This window comes from Trichoplusia ni, chromosome 1 (genome assembly GCF_003590095.1).
Source record: "Trichoplusia ni isolate ovarian cell line Hi5 chromosome 1, tn1, whole genome shotgun sequence".
Taxonomy (NCBI): domain Eukaryota; kingdom Metazoa; phylum Arthropoda; class Insecta; order Lepidoptera; family Noctuidae; genus Trichoplusia; species Trichoplusia ni.
In genome coordinates this window covers 20752549-20769755 of record NC_039478.1, presented here as the reverse complement: position 1 = coordinate 20769755, position 17207 = coordinate 20752549, and the positions used below count along the sequence as shown (strand labels likewise).

Sequence of the window (17207 nt, the reverse complement as noted above, 5' to 3'; positions counted from 1 at the left end):
AGGCTTTATCTAATTCTTGTAAAATAATAAAATAAACATTTTTGGTTTTGCTTGAACGGTTTCCTATATTTTAAATCGTATCACTAGTCATAGATTTAAAGATATCATGTGTCTAAAAGACGCTCACTTGAAACTGGAGATTTTAGTTTCGGTAACACAATTTTATTCTTCTAATACTGTTAGAAACTTTAACAAGTTTTTCCATTGCAACTTTCCCTTTCACACACATTACAGGAAAAAAGGAATTACCGACCAAATCTTGAAAATGGATCCAACAAAGAGCGAAGAATGAAATGACTCGCAATTTTCTTCTCACTTATATCGAATACTCTAAATATCAAATAAAAGTGTCTGTACCAGCACAGCGCGACGATTCTGGAGGGAGAAATCCAATTTCATGGAAACTGCGGTCTCTAAGCTTGCATTAATATTAAAGCTATGTGTACATTATCCACACATTGTGTGCACAGCAACAAGTATAATACAAATACGTTTTTCTTTTATACTGTATTTACTATTCATAATATGGTTGCGAGGATAAGTGGTAGGGTGACCATGGGGTGGGATAACAAGTTGTTTTTTTATAAGTGCTCATGATATTTGTTTCGACAATTTTTTTTTATGAGCATTCGATTCGCGTACATAAGAGTATTGTTGCATCCGATGCATATTTTTGCATGAAAACGCTTCGATTTTTTTTGTACACATCGCTTCCAGAGAAAAGTTTTGAAAATCACATTACTTGGAAAAAATACTATGCTAATGTGTGCTTTCTCCTGCTTAATCCTAATTGTATCATCGGTTCTATGAAACAAATAATTAATAAAAGCATTTAAAAAACGCTTTAACATTTGGACACAATTATAATTTCAAAGGGAGAGGATAGAATAATGTTTTCCTTCGATTTAACTTAAAATGTTCGTACGAGAAATAACAATATAAGGTTCCTTGGACTGGAAACCTTTTAAACTAGAATTTTGTTGAAGCAGCGACTTTTGCATAAACGGTCTTTGTTGTAAAGGAGTTGGCAGAATTGGTAGTAGAAAAATACACAAACGTGTGGTCAACTATAGTACCTTTTATTTTCAACCGACTTTAAAATGGATGAAGCTCTTATGTTTTCAGAGGTTTTTATTTTGTTACCTCAAAACTTCTGAGCTGATGAATTGATTTTATTGATTGAAATAAAAAAAAAAAAAATTTTTATTAAAAAAAAAACGACTCCGGGAGGAATTAAGGAATTTAATCCTTGTGTCGCGGGGTGTTTCACAAACATACAATTCACATGCACAAGGACACCCAGACTCAGAACAAGCATTTATAGATCACACAAACGGTTGTTCTACGCGGGGATCGAAGCCGCGACACGTCGCGCACAGTGGGTTTGGCGTGATGACCTCAACCACTTTGCTATCAGTGCAGTCAAATCAATTGATCCGAGAGTCTCTTAAATAATCTCTATCATGGTATCCTCAGTGTTGTAATCGTGGCTGCGGGACCATTAGCACTTTAAGTAGCGGTCAATACTCCAAGTAACGTTTTTTTACCTCACGATAAGGGTGATGGGAGAACAGGATAAATAGGTACTTTTAAAATCAATGATTTTGATTGCATTAATTGGTAATTGAGGTCTGATTTTAATTCTACATAATATTATGCAATTGTAAATGATAGACTAATAAGTACATTCAAAGTCATTTGATACTATAGCCTTTTATCTATGAAAGAGTAGTTTAGTAGTTTCATGTTTCAAACATAAGCCTTACGATTCATTATTAGTGGTAACATGCTTATTGGTAAACACTAATTAAGGTATTTTAAATTAAGTTATCATTTGTGACTTGGAGGAAAATATGAGCAGCAACCTTACAATGCTGTATTTTTCTGTTTTTAATTCGGTTCTCAGTTCTGTCTTGATATAAACTACTGTCCTAAACCAAGAATAAATAGCGCTCGACTCTCGAGTATTATTAATTTTGATAGCTGTCGATTGAACGTATTTCCAAGTCGTTTTACGGCACGAATTGGTGCTAGTGTCACATTCTAGAGCACAAACTCAATCTTAATTCGAATAAAACAGAAATAATCGATTCCGTGGGGAGAAACAGAAGTGTAAGAATTAGAATCGATAAATAATCGATTACCGTACAAGTTGGTAGCAGTAGCTTCGGTAACAAAGCAATGTATGTCACTAACCACACGAAGAACGTATTTACTTAGGGCCGATTTTGCAATCGCCAGATAACTTTTATTCGACGAATATGTTTGACGTTTTGACAGCTTTTGTATAGAAAATATGTCAAACGGACATATTTATACCTCAGATAAAAGTTATCTGGCGATTGAAAAATCGGGCCTAAATCTGACAATTTATATCTGCATAGTCTTATGGAATAACAATTTTTCATTCTATCACATCTCTAAAAATCAGGAAAACAAAAAGCATTTAAATGTGGTAGTGGCGACTAGTAACGTCACTGGCTAGTAAAAAGACGTCACACGAGATTTTAGATCATCCTCTCCATCCATCCTCATTTTGTTTACAAGATAAAAGATCAAATAAGGACTAAATAGATTATTTTGTTAATTTCCCTATTTAAGTATCACGAATTATCAATTTTACCAGTACCTGGATAGGTACGTGCAAATTGATCACATATATCAATTCATTAGAGAACCACTGAGCATTTGATTCGAGCTTTCAAACCCCGTCAAATAGAAACGCACGCATTGAACCTTTTCGGTGTAATATTCTGATACCCTTCAGACTAAATGGTTTACGAAACATTAGTTTTAATACTTAGTAAGTATTACTTTTAAAAGATAATGGAAAATATGTGGATGGAATACATTAAAGACATGCATCTGATGTTTTGGAAATTGATCGTGGTTTTTTCTTGGTTTTGTCTTGTTTTCTTTGTGGCTTTGTATTAAATTTTAGTGTTTGTTTGTTGCATCGCATGTTTTAATTAAATTTACAGATTTCAATAAACCTTTTTCTATGATGATGATTGTTTTCAAGTGTAGTATGAAGATTTGTAATTGTGCGTTGAGTCACATACGATGTAGATATACTATTTAGGTGTTTTAATGCGGCTGTGTTGCAGATTAGACTTTGTTCCAATAAAATAAACTTGAAAAACTGTCTTCAATAAACTTTTACCAAAAAAGAAAATGAAATTACTTAGCTTCATAGCTTAGTAGGAGTTAAAAGTTCTAAGTTCATGCTAAGACTTTACTATCAGTATCGAAAATGTTATTTAATGAAAATTATATTTTTTTTTTGTAAAGCTTAAAATATATGGCCATTGGTCGGTTTGCTAAATGTTGGAGAACACCACGTCAAACCCACTGAGCGCTAGGTGTCTTGTTGTAAGTATTTATTATAAGCCATCCGGTTTTTAGTAAAGCCTAATGTAAAGGAGACAAGCTAAATTGTTTAAATAAATGTAAAAATCACCAATAATTAACTATTAATAAAAAATTGAAAAAACATACTAAAAACGCACCTACAACTTTCCTCAAATAAATTCATAAGACTACTTGATCCACAAAAGAAGTTTAAAAACACACTGACGTTTATTCTAAAACTTTTCCTTTAAAAGACCTATTTCTCAAATGTTTTCGCGACAAGTAATTCGGTGGGACCTCATGAACCCAAACATTTCATCTGATAGAGTTTGCCGAAAACATTTACATACTGTTCACCTTTATTTCGGCTTGCTCATTTACAACATCCTAGTTTTGTTGCCCTGGTACTTTGGTCTTATAACGTAACTCGCTTTTGCAAAAGCTATGGTTAATAAAAACAAAATTTGTGAATTTTGCTGCAATTGCTTTTGGCAGGTTTTAGGAATGGGTGATATTTTTTGCGATTTGGTAGAAACTATTGCACTTTTTTGCTATCGCGCTGCTTTTATAATATACGTAATACGTATTGAATCTTCTTTCTTTATTTTTTTGTAACACTCAAGCAATAATTGGCATACAAATTTGTTTGTTGCTTTAAATTTGTCATCGTAATACCTAGTCAAAATTAATAATTTAACAGCAATCATTGTTTGATTATTGCTGTTGACATGCTTGTACGAGATACGTAATACTTCCATCGGAAAACTTCCTGTTTATTTGTGTTTCTTCGGTTATAAAGTTTATATTGTGATCGTTTTCGGGTCCTATACAGATCCCTTTCTGTTTTGCGTATAATGTCAGCTTTTATATGTATGAGTTTCGACTCAATATTCAAACGTATGGCCTTGGGAATATGTTACATTTCACACACGTTTTTATAGCTATCAATCAGCAAAACCAACATAACTTTTTGAACGATGAATGATTTTTATGCAACTAAAATTATATTTGGTTTTATCCAGTCAAGAAACTAGTGAGATCTATCGACAATTTGTTTGACTAAGTTAAAACGATGGTCTGAAGAAAAACTTCCAGAAAGTACACGGTCTTTTGCTATAATTGTTAACGTCAATGCAAAATTCTTCAGTAAATCGAGGTCTTGATATTATAATAAGTCAAAGTCACGTGATTTACTGAAAAGAAACCTTATTTCCTATCTTATGGTTATTTATCGACGTTGACGATTGTAAAAAAACCGTTTGAATAGAAGCCTAGAGGAAGTAAAGCGGAAACCTTTTTTGTTGTCATCAAATGCTATGTCTTTCAAAATATCCTGATACACCTACCTACTACCTATAGTATATTGATATATTTAGTAAATAGTTGGTATGCGACATTGAGTTTGCTGTTACCCTTGGCAAACCTTTTTCTCGAAACAGATAGATGGTATTTGTATGGGGTTCCCAAATAAACAAGTCATTGGTGATTCTTGGAGGTATTCCAACAGTTTCAACGTCAAATGTAATTGTTTTAGCAATATGTGTTTCATGGAATGCAAGGAACCAACACTTAATGTAGGTCTGTTACCATGGAAACGACACAATGCGTTGGTCAAATGGCTATACCGGAGGTCGTGAGTTTGATTCTCAACCAGGAAAAAACTTTGTTGGATGAGCACGATCGTTTGTTCTGTGTCTGGGTGTAGTTTATGTATAATAAGTATGTATTTAGAAACACATAGAAAAGGTCTTGGGTCGAGTCTGGATGAGGCTGGCACAGGACCCTAGAAATTGGCACGAGAAAGGGGAGGCCTATGCCCAGCAGTGGGAGGATAAAGGCTGTGGATGATGATGATGATGATTTAGAAATATGTAAGTATGTTTAACACTTGCGACACGTACTGATTTCCTTCCATGTCAGTCGTTAAAAAACCTGGCAATAGGCATAAAGAATATACTCTTAACTCTACAAGCACAACTAAGATCCTATATTGCCCTAAGAGAAATCCTGTTTACTAAGCAAATATTTTTATTCATCCCAAGGAGTATTAGCAAACAACTTAATAGCAAAAAGCTGTACAAAGCAAGCTCTTACATAACAATTAGATTATCACTCGCTACCTTTATTCGGGACACGTCAAGTGTGTGAACCACTTAGCTCGGGTGTGGCAGGTAATGGGAATTTATAACTGGCGGTGATGTGAATGGTCCTAAAATTCTTATAAAATATCTTCTGAGAAAATTAATGTTTTAAATTTGATATTTGGTTGACAATAAAGTTACTTTGGTAGCAGTTATTTTTATTGTTCTTTTGAGGATTTCGTTTCCATTTTTTTTTGTAAAATTTGTTAACTAAAAAATGTAGTGGAGTCAATGATTTCTTCCTTTCTAGCAATTCATATAGCTCTTAAGCTTGGGTTGGTATTTTACCTAGTCAATGTCTTTTTCTGAACCTTACCCGTGTTCTGATATCATTATTAGTAATTTTTCTCACGTTTTGGCCTAGTCATCAATTTCAATTTCGATAATAGTATTGGGCTGTAATTGTAACTAGTATTTTTTTTTTTGAAACTGGATGAGTCAACAATTTATGTTTCAATGTTAGTACTTTATTATAAAAAAAGGACTTTAAGTACCAGTGGACTAGTATTTATGGAACTACTCAATATATTATCCTTTGTACTTAAATAGGCATCATAATACTTCATCAGCAACCCAAACATTTTTAACACAAGCGAATACAAAATACGGTAACATAAAGTACCTTAATGTTCTTCTCAAGCCGCTTACACATAACATACTTTTGAACAAAAAGGAAAATGGAAATATGAGTTTAGAAACTTGTAACGTAATGAAGCCGATGGAGGCTCTTGTAAATGCGGTCAAAATACAAGAGTATGCAACGAACGAAGTGATGGAGCAAATAAAGACACGGATGAAACAGCAGAAATGCAAATAGGTGGAAATAATGAAACGGGAATTGTGTTTGCTGAACAAGTAATTTTTTAAATGGTAGTAAAATGACTCGTAGCGATGATAGTTTCTTACATTGCGATATTTTGTTAAAGCGGAAACAAAAATAAATCAACTGCGAAAATTTCAGCTGCCTAGCCATAACGTTTCATGATAATACAGCTAGTGACAGTCGGACGGACAGACAGAAAGTCGGCCAGAGGGATAGAATTATCAGACGCACAAGAATTTAAAACCACCTTCAACCTGACAGTCCAAAAATTAGTTACTAATAATCCATATTCTAATACCCCAAAGAAACTTAACTACATCGTTTTAATTTTCAAAGTCAAGCCTGTTTCACACAATGTAACGTAGAGCTTACTTTTAAACCACGCTTTTCCGATGGTTCTTTCCATACTCCAAGGTTGAATCCCTTGGGCTATTTGTTTAACCCTTTCCCACACCATTGCAATCTTGGACCCCATTACCTTCATTGTTCGTTGGTTACATTCGAGAATAATAATGTTAAGGATTATCTCGTTTCAGTACTGTATTGTATTTTGTTTTCTTAGATAAGTTTCCGTTGCGTAAAACACTTATTCTGTGTAACCTGTTCATGAGTAATTTAAAACAATTCTTTTGCAAACATATCCTTTTTCGGAGTTATTTTGAGGTTGGCTTTGAGGCTTTCGGTTCTAGCTAAACCATGTATTTTAGATGGAGGAATGAACGATGACTAATTTTTGCAACTTACTACTGAAAAAAATTGAAAAAAATACTTATAGGTATCATAATTTTATTTAATGAATATCAAGATTAAATATTAAACCCTTGTTCCTTTTAAAAGTAATTACACGAAGATATGAGTTTGAACAAATTTAATTCATTTTACATCATAATCACCACATTACATCAAAATCGAATAAAAAGTTAATGAAAAGAAAATTTCTACCAGCAATGTACCAATTCTCTTGTATGTTAATTTTTAATATGAATATACAAGTAATCTAATTAATTCCTGAAATTTCATCAATTTTGATAAAATTTATAATAATCTTGTTAAAGATATTTTGCTCTCTTTAATTTGTATTTTATCTTCAGCTTCAGCTTAAAAAACCTTAATAACCTATTTTTCCATTCGTTTATTTCATAATGTACTTCTGAACCTGACTGGTGAAATCGAGGGTTCCGCACAAATAGGAAAAAGAAAAAGATGCAAGAACAAAATTACTCTCAGATGATTTTAATTTTTAGTATTTGTTGCTACAGAAATACAAATCAATTAATATATCACAAGTAAAATCTTCACGATCACGGTCTAAACTATACTCTAGCAAGCACTTTACATTACCGAAAAAAACCGCGTCACACATTCACACCTACCATTGTCAAATTAGACACGTCTCCAAACGAGGTCAGTCACCTGAAGACAAGTCACTAATAAAGGTCAATGACTTAAGCACTAACTAAACAGCACACAAGTAAAAGTTGCTGACGTCACTCAAAAGAATTGGTTACTGCTGACTTGTTTATTCAATTTCACTTTGACTGAATTTTCAGGGTCGCTTTGGAGATAAGGTGATTGTAGATGTTTCGAGTGTGGTGGAAGTGAGGTTTGATTTGCTTTTGTCTTTGAATGAAGATGGAAGTCGTTATGTTTTTATTTTTCGGTACTGGGTATAGAAACGTTGCCACCCGACTTTTTTAAAGGTGTAATATATCTATACTCATATATATAGCTGAAGAGTTTTTTGTTTGTTTGAACGCGCTAATACCAGGAACTACTGGTTCAAATTGAAAAAATATTTTTGTGTTCAATAGACCATTAATCGAGGAAGGTTTTAGGTTATATAACATCACGCTACAAGTAATAGGAGCGAAGATACAGTGGAAAACGTGGCAAAAACGGGGGAAAATATTCATCGTCGAGGGCTTCCATTCAAAAATTCCTAATTTATATCTTTCAACCACGCGGACGAAGTCGGGGGCAACAGCTAGTGTATAATAAGGCTTATTTGTCAAATCTACTGATTGATTTTCTAAGTTTACGATTTTTATTATTGACATCCTTGGACAGGTTATTGGGTATGTATGCCAAGAAAAAAGTTTTTTTTTTTAAATTTATTAGTAACCCATAACGAATTATATACACAAACAATATGTACCGGTAACTCCCTTATCTCTACTTTTAACTGACGTGATGGTATCAAACATGTCTGATCGTATCAATGTTCTAAACCTTAGGCTAGGCTATATAATACGAACAGGCAAAGTACTTAGAATACCAAGAGTAATGTATTTGCTTTCTGTCTTACTTCTCACTACATATTGCAAGATCTGACACAGAAGAGACAAGTGAAGTGAAGAGGAACTCAGGTAACGGGTGTGTGACTATTAGGAGATGCCGATCATGTGTGTCACTGACTTAGTGTCAAAGTCACAGTGTACCGGTTCCCTCACAATAAGCTTCGTTTGGACAGACAAACAAATGGACAGGCATGTCAAACTTGTAACATTCTTTTTGCGTCGTGGTTAAAAATCTATGAGATATTGTTCCTTCCTTCCTTCCTTATTTCTCCCTGGGAGGGTCTGAAACGGTTACCGTGGTCCCGATAAACAAATGGGAAAAAGGAAAAAAAACTGACACTTCCTTCATACGCTCATTCCAAAGCGGAATACACCCTAAATAGAGCCCCTTAGTTCTACCACTGCGACATTACAGAGACGTTTCCATTTACTCTTCTGTTCCATATGTTAACACAAGTGGAGAGGCTATAAAACGTGATTAGTGACTAGGATTAATTAATGCTGTGACATTTAGCCAGACAGTATAAGTCCCCACACTAAGTGTGTGTTAATCCAATCTATAAATTAGTCGGAGTCAACCGAAATTAATGTTCTGAGTGCTCTATTTAATTAACAAAGCAAGTAGATGTGGGTATGCAGAAATTCATGCCTAAATTGTAATGAATAAAATATAGTTTATTGAGATTTGTTTTAACTAACAAAAGGTGCCGAGGATCTTAAGTCAACCGTTTAGGAGCAAGACTTCAAAAGCGCAAAATCACAAACGATCAAAGATTGTCAAAAGCGCAGAATGTTAAAACAATTGAAAATTTGCGCTTTTAAACAAATCATCGTGTATTCTTTTATCGCATAGTTCGATTGCGCATAAGTAAAATATCGTAATTTATTTTAGTTTTATACACAGTTCTTTTGGGACCAAATTTAATGAAATCGACTGTGTTATTAAAGAGATTGAGTTTTATGGACACTCCAAATTAATCTTTATCTTACGTAAGGTTCCTTAAAAACAATCACCGTATCTATCTCAGTCCTGTTCAGCTTCAAACCTATCACCAGATTTGAACAGCACCGAAGCTAATTTCAGACAACGAAAAACAATTCTTATCTAAAGAATAGCTATTGTGGCACCATGCAGCAGGCTGTTTACTTGTATCCAATCTTGTAATTATGTGGTGTGCAATAAAGAATATTATACTTTTCTATACTATAAACATATTTTTTTCAGAGAAGATACAGAATTAAATACATCGCTTGGTAAGCAAATGTTTTAATAACTGCCGATCGCGGTGAAAGTGAATGTCGCTCGGGATTGAAAGTCCATTCGAAGCGATGTTTTAAAACAGTGTAGGAAACACGTGGTTTTAAGATGCAGAGATTTTAACTAAGGTGACGTATTTTGACCCAGATTTTACTTGTATTATTCCGGGTTCTTAGAAAATGAATTGATGGATATTTTTTCGATGTGTAATATTGATAGATAAAGGGTTTTGTATAATGACTTGTGTAGTATTCCAATTTTTCTAAAAGTTAATAAAATAATAGTTCCGTAGGTAGTTTGTACTATATTTTGTTAATGTTTATAATGTAATATGTGTTTATACAGAATTATACACGTCATAAGTATCACAAACTATTTCCAGTTTTAAAGGTTTTTAATGTAGTAACCCTTCTCCGGTTAAGTCTTAAACTAGTCGGACAAACAATTTAAGTATTGATCATGTTCACGCAATTAAGCCACGCACTTAAAAATCTCTATCTCAAACATCTGTAAGTGTTTTCATCACCACTTGCTTGGACCTAATATTTTTGGTGAAACAAACAATCAGATAAAGATCTAGTTTATTCTTTTCCACGGTAATAACCATTACGTTTACGACAATGTCCGCTTTCAGCCAGTAGGTAACAGTCAAAAGGGAATAATAAGAATTTCGAATTAACTCGAAAATCTCATTGTTTTTACACAATACTATCAAATGACAAAAGGCTAGAAGATTGTCATCTAACATTAATATTTATAAAGTTATTAAACAAGTGTCATTAAAAAATGTTCAAGTGCGAGACGGACAGGCTAATGAAAAACATATATTATGAGAACACAAAGACAAAAAATGGTCAATCATTTATGATTGTATCATCCGTTGCTAAAAATCGATTTCAATTTTTAATTGTTCTTATAGAGGCAACAAAAATATAATATATCGTTTCTGAAAATGGCAGCTGTCTAGCTATTATGGTTCATGAGATACAGCCTGGTAACAGGGGACAAATGGACCGACAGTTGAACGTTAGTAATGGGGTTCCGTTTTTACCCTGTGGTTGTGGAACCCTTAAAAATACCTAATAGTATTTTTAATGTATTTTTATTGTTGCTGAAGGAAGTCTGTAGGTACATTAGTTTTCATGCTGGCAACTGACAACAATGAATGCAATAATTCTGTCAAATTGATGATTTATTTGTATTTCGTTCTCGTAATGTAATGCGAATTATTTATTTGACATATGTCATTTTATGAAATTGACCGTCGTTTTGCAGGAAAAAATTAGCTAGGGCGCAGAATCGCAATGGATAAATATTTATGTAGTAATAATATTAATGAATATGCAATTAAAATTATAAAAATATGTCATCTCAATTCTTACCTTTTGATCACTGGCTTTATTACGTCATCTGTAAAAAGAAAACATTAAATTAATAAAAAAACATAATTTAAAAGAGTTAAATTCTCCAATCGTTAATTGTACTTCACGTGTTTCATACAGCTACGATATTATGATAAATTAGTAAAATAAAGACCCTCTCGGGCACTTGAATTAAAATTGCCGTTATAAATTGAATGTTGCGTTTATAACGCCTCTAAAGAAAGATAGATAGTGATACTACAACAGTTAAAAGTGTAAATATGAAACATATACCAATTTATTTAAAACATACTAATTGCGTTCCGCGGATCTCACGAAAATAGTATTCTTTCACAGAAAAAAGTAGCCCAAACTTAATTTAAGATGTTTGCTATCTCCATACCAATATTGCTAAGCTATTTGGGCAATTGGACATACTTAACAAAGAAATATATGACGAATAAATAACCTTAAATTGACAAAATGTGAACGAAAAATAACTCTTGATCTTAAGCTTAATCGTAACGGCTAGTAAAATTATCTTATTTCCATGAACCAACACTTTTTCTTTCACACAGCCTAGTATACCGTGACAAATAGGAATGTATTTAATTAGTTATAATTTCTTCGCATATTTTAGCACAAGATAAACATTCTTCAGCTTAACGTCATAATTAACACGCAAGCAGGAAAATGAGTGATATGTAGACGTCAACTGGAGTTTGAACATTAATTACACGGGTAATAAGTAAACAAAGCAATTTATTACTTTAATATATGACAACAATAAAGCGTTAATTATAAATCTTTATTAAATGTTATAATATTCTTTACGACGTGTTCTAAAAGACCGCTTTCATTATAATTATGCTTCTTGTTGGCATGGCATCGATTTAAACATCCCTAAAGGAATTGAGTTGAATAGGGATGATGACAATTTTTTTTTGCAGTGTCTGTCTTGTAGTTTTTTATATAATAATGGATACGTATTTTTAAATTGGTCCCGCAAACATAAATTGACCAAATTACAGTGAATGAAAGTTACGCGTGACGTCACGATTGAGTATAAATTTTACCATATCGTTACGTCACAAGCTCCTAAACTTTAAAGCAGTTAATCTTTGTCAGTTTTTCAGTCAGTTTTTCTGAAAAAGGAAAAAATACGTGTCTCATACTTTTCAATTATCTAACTGAGGGACTAATTAGATTTATTCTTTTTATACCCAGTCATCATCCCTATGGGACTTTATTTTCAAATATTGACAATGTTTTCTATAGCAGGATTGTTTGCAAGTTTATTAAAGGAACTTGTAAATGTGTTCAGTAGAAATGCTATTCAAATTTTGACCTGTTTTTAGAATTTTGGTTAAAATGCCTTGATGCTTGCCGTGATTATGAGGTATTTGATAATACTAACACAACTTTAAGATAAACCCTATGAAGAACTCGCAATGCGTTAGGTTGACTCTACCATGAGAATGTTGATCTATATTAATATTACTCAAAAAAAATACAAAGCCGAAAAAGGACTATTTGAAATAAAAGTGTTTTAATTTGACTGGTACTAAGTGATCTTTTTTCACGATCTTTTTTATTTTTCATGTATTAGACTTAAAATGGCTTTTAAAAAAAATGCACTATCCATTGTATAACGATAGTATTTTATCCATCTATATTGCCTCTTTGTGAGTAGAATTACTTTTACATTTCGTTTTATTGAAATGTCTGCACATTTCCCGTTGCTAGTGAGACGTCGAATGCAGGTGTTGCCCGCAGCTCATTTATTTGTCCGTCTAACTGTCTCTCTGTCCATAGTTTAAATAAAATAAAATGGAAAAGCGTTTCAGATAAATTGTTGTATTACCCTCAATTGTAATGTTGTGGTGTTGATATAGTTTGTGGGGAGAGTGAACCACACACGTTTTTTAGTCATCTCAATTATTTTGTAATTGTACTGAATTTTTTTTTCGAGTTCTTTACCCAAAAAATTAAAACGGAACCCTATTACTATGGCTTCGCTATCTGCCCGTCTGTTTTTCGGTCTATCTGTCATATGGCTAAAATCTACCGCGTACCTAGAACCGCCGTGTTACGTCATCCGCGTTTTTGCGTCGGTGTATGGCAATGAGAGGCAATCGGGAAAATGGGTAAACACCCCTAACAATTATTTTATAAGCCCATTAATATTCAGTCAAAATTATTTTATTTTTCTCTACATAGATAAAAGCAACAATACCAAAAATTAAATATCTAATACTATATTATAAAACGTCTTGTTATCAAAACACGTTATATTTTCCCGTATTGCTAGTGGCAGATTTATGTTCCAACATTTTGGGGCACTATAACCCCTATTTTGTTGACGACGATGATTTATTGAGGTCTAAGAGAGATCATAACCATATTTTATGTATCTAAGATGAACCTTCCTTATACGGAAAGAGGCCTGGGCCCAGCGGTGGGATAGTACTAGGCCAATAAATAATACGAACAAGGATTGATTTTGGGAGTTTGTTAATACCGAAGAAGATGTTTATTAAGTTGATTAATAGTTATTAGATAAAACCGCAAACGGTGAAAGAAAGCATCGTAAGAAAACCTGGATTCAATGGATGAAGTGGTTATTAATGCTCAACCCGTCTCTACTCACCATACATTAAAATTTGGTAAATAAGTTAAATCAATATTTTTTGTTTGGTGCTTTCTAACTGCACGTATCCAAACAAGAATTAACAAATCAATGTTTAATTGGACACCCGGAACTAATCTATTTAATACTAATAACTACTTATGTACCCTCGATATCCCATACTAGATTATAATAAGAGAAACATTTTCCATTCGACGACACCAAGACTTGATTATAATAGCCGAGAACAAAACGCGCCATTTTCTGCAACATTAAATTCCCATTGCAATACCATCAGCTTTCCTATGCTTAGATAAAACGTTCATGCTGTAATGAAGTGGTTTTTGCTGTAGATTGGTAGATATAAAAGAAGCGACTAAGACGTCAATAAAGACTGATTTAATTTTTTTTTTTTGTTTAGCCACTATCACATTGCAAGGCAAAGGCCTACCTTTGATACCCATCCATCCATTCCATAGATTCTTTTGACCATTTGTTGTGGTATGCATTCATTTCATCTCACCACCTGATTCAGCATCTGAGTCGAGAATCAAAACTTGGGCCTAAAAGTTGTGATTTGAATGTATGCAAAACCCGAATTATATTTAAAAAAAAAACTAAGCAGTTAAATTGATTAGAAATGTGCAGCTCCGTTACGCAGCGGGACGTCTGCCATAAATGCAACTCCAATGAACTTTTTGTGTAAATACCGAAATAAATGCAATTAATATAAAACCGAGGCAAGCCAATTTTACTGGCCATTTCATCGCCCATTGAGTTGGTCGTGTCAGTGACAAGCTAATGGCCCTTGAAAAACAAACAATCCGCGACTGTATATACTATATGCCTTATCTGATTTACTTTGACATATTCGTTGGTTTTGAAACAGTATGACCTTATGTAAAAACCGAAGACTATTATTTTTTTATTGGAACAGTAACCTGCACGTTTGGTTAGCATTTCTATTGCCGTCGTATAAACTGCATTCAAAACTGCACTTGAATTGCAATTTTTCAGCTAAAATTCGTTCCGTCTATATGACAGAAAATTAAAAGTTAAAAAAAATGTGTTTAATTTTAACTAAGACTAAATGAACAACGGGTTTAAATTCATTACCCAATTGATAGGGTAAATTTCTGCCTTGAGAAATGGCAGCAATCACCTCAGCCCATCATTCAATAAAATAAGCCGGTGGACATTATTCAAATGGTAATAGAAAATGGCATTATAAATCCCTTCTAATATTTGAGCGAAATAGAGTCTAGCGGAAGGCGGGCCCGGCAGGCGCCATTCGGGTCGCCAGCCATGGTTGACAAACTATGCCACACATAGTTTCGGTCGACCGTGACTCGATGTATACTCAACAAATGACTAGGTGCCAGTCACTAGCGTATCATAAAACCAGCATTATCTGCAGTTACACCTGTTCGTAAACTCATCCATTCGAAAATAACAGTTGGGTATACCTATTTTGAGGGAGCTGTTTAATGTATATTACAATTTCTCTTTGTAATATCACAACAGTATAGTATTACAAATATCCGCTCGACGCTACAAAGTTAACGCAAAATGCGGAGCTTTGTGAACTAAAACACCGTTTTAATCTCGAAGCGACGTCCGATACATTTTGTAACAATTACCTGAAGCGACTTCCTTTTGAAAAGAAGATTTACGAACTTTGAGCTGAAACAAAAAACAACAAAGCAATCGAAAATTCCTGTACTTTATAAGATCAGACTTTAGTCAAACCTTTTCCAATTTCCGATTCTTGAGAATTCTTTCGCTTCGCTACGATTGGAGGAATGAGAGGCGAGCAAACTTTGTCATACTGTATTGATAGGGAATCTGGTACTTGAGAATAATGCTTCAAAAGTTTTGAAAGATTTAGAGCTTAGCACAGGTTTTCGATTGATTTATTTTCACTCTAGAAGTGAAAATTCTTTGACAAAGTTTAGTTTGAAAATTCTGACTGTAAGTTAACTTTTCAAACTTTCTTGGGGAGACTTTACTGTGAATATTATTTTTTGAATGCATGAGGTTGAAAAATACATATTTTTAATTATTTTAAAATTAACAGGTTGATTAATTAAACTGTTACGGTTTACAAATCGGTGGCAGGTGTCACAAGTTGATTTCAACTCGCGGCTAAACAGTCTTGCTTACCCGAAAAAGAAATGAAATTAATGTGACTTTCGCTTCATATCAAATATTTAAGTATCCAGTTTCTATTTGCTATATTTCAGTAAAACAAATACAGTAGATGCCCGAGCATGGTAAATGTTAATGAAATAAAGCGGAGTGCTATTAAAATGGTAAGTAGGGGACCAAAGACATTCCCCTGAGGGACTATAATAGAACTATTTGTTAATTACGAATATAATATTAACTAGCATACAAATTGCAAGTTTGTAATACATAAACATTTTAAATAAAAATAAACTTCATGCAAGTTAATAATAAATGTATTATTTTCTATAAGATTATATTATTAAGTCTTCATCGTTAATAGAATCGAAGGCTAACCTCAAAGCCATTTTATATCTACTATTGATTAAGTAAACTTTCTGTTTGAAACGCATCAGTGAACTCGTTTAAAATTACAATATAATTCAGTTCTGCCTATAAAACGCATAAAATATTGTTTATTGACTTAATGTTGTAAATCTTTTCATGTTTACGGGTCTTTTATATTTGATTTCATATCAAAAAGAGGAGAAAAGCCACAGATTATAGCGGGCGAGTAATTTATTTAAGAAACTGAAAATACAGTGAATTTTGTAAATAAAACTGAACTAAATTGTATAATTACATATTATTAAAACATTCAAGTGTACTTTATGAACTTACGATAATTTGCCAAGTTAACATGCCACATGTAAAAAATCAATCAGTCACATTTATTTGTGTAACGTAGGTAAAGCTACAGATCTTAAGTTTACAAGGAGTATTACTATGTTCTGCCAAATACCTGGCGTGTAAATATACCGGAATAAAGAGAACAATAACACCCTTTAACTTGTTAACTATACCTACAGTCATACACATACATTTTAATAAGTAATTCCAAATTTTATTTCCGAAATTTTATTTGAATAAACTGCTTTCGATATTTACTTGAAAAGTCATGGTTTACCTCGTTTTACAAATAGTTGCAGTAATATAATACCGTCTTGGGCATCTTGCTTAAGGGAAAATATTTTGCTTAGAAAACGAACAAGACAACTCCGTCCACAGTCAACTTCATTTTCTATTTCCTGTCTTTTACTTAGAGTTCGTTTAGTTTCTTTCTCGATCCTTTGAGAAATAGTTTTTAAGCTATTTATTTTGTTTGTACTTATTGTGCAATG

The 17207-nt window shown here is 33.1% G+C and overlaps 1 protein-coding gene across 1 annotated transcript in view; it reads right to left on the bottom strand.

Annotated features, from left to right (window-relative positions):
- LOC113498817 overlaps positions 1-17207 on the bottom strand; it is a 71570-nt gene that overhangs the window by 36088 nt on the left and 18275 nt on the right. Inside the window, exon 2 of the mRNA XM_026878962.1 lies at positions 11253-11280. The gene's annotated coding sequence lies outside the window, so the exon portion shown is untranslated. The remainder of the gene's footprint in view (positions 1-11252; positions 11281-17207) is intronic.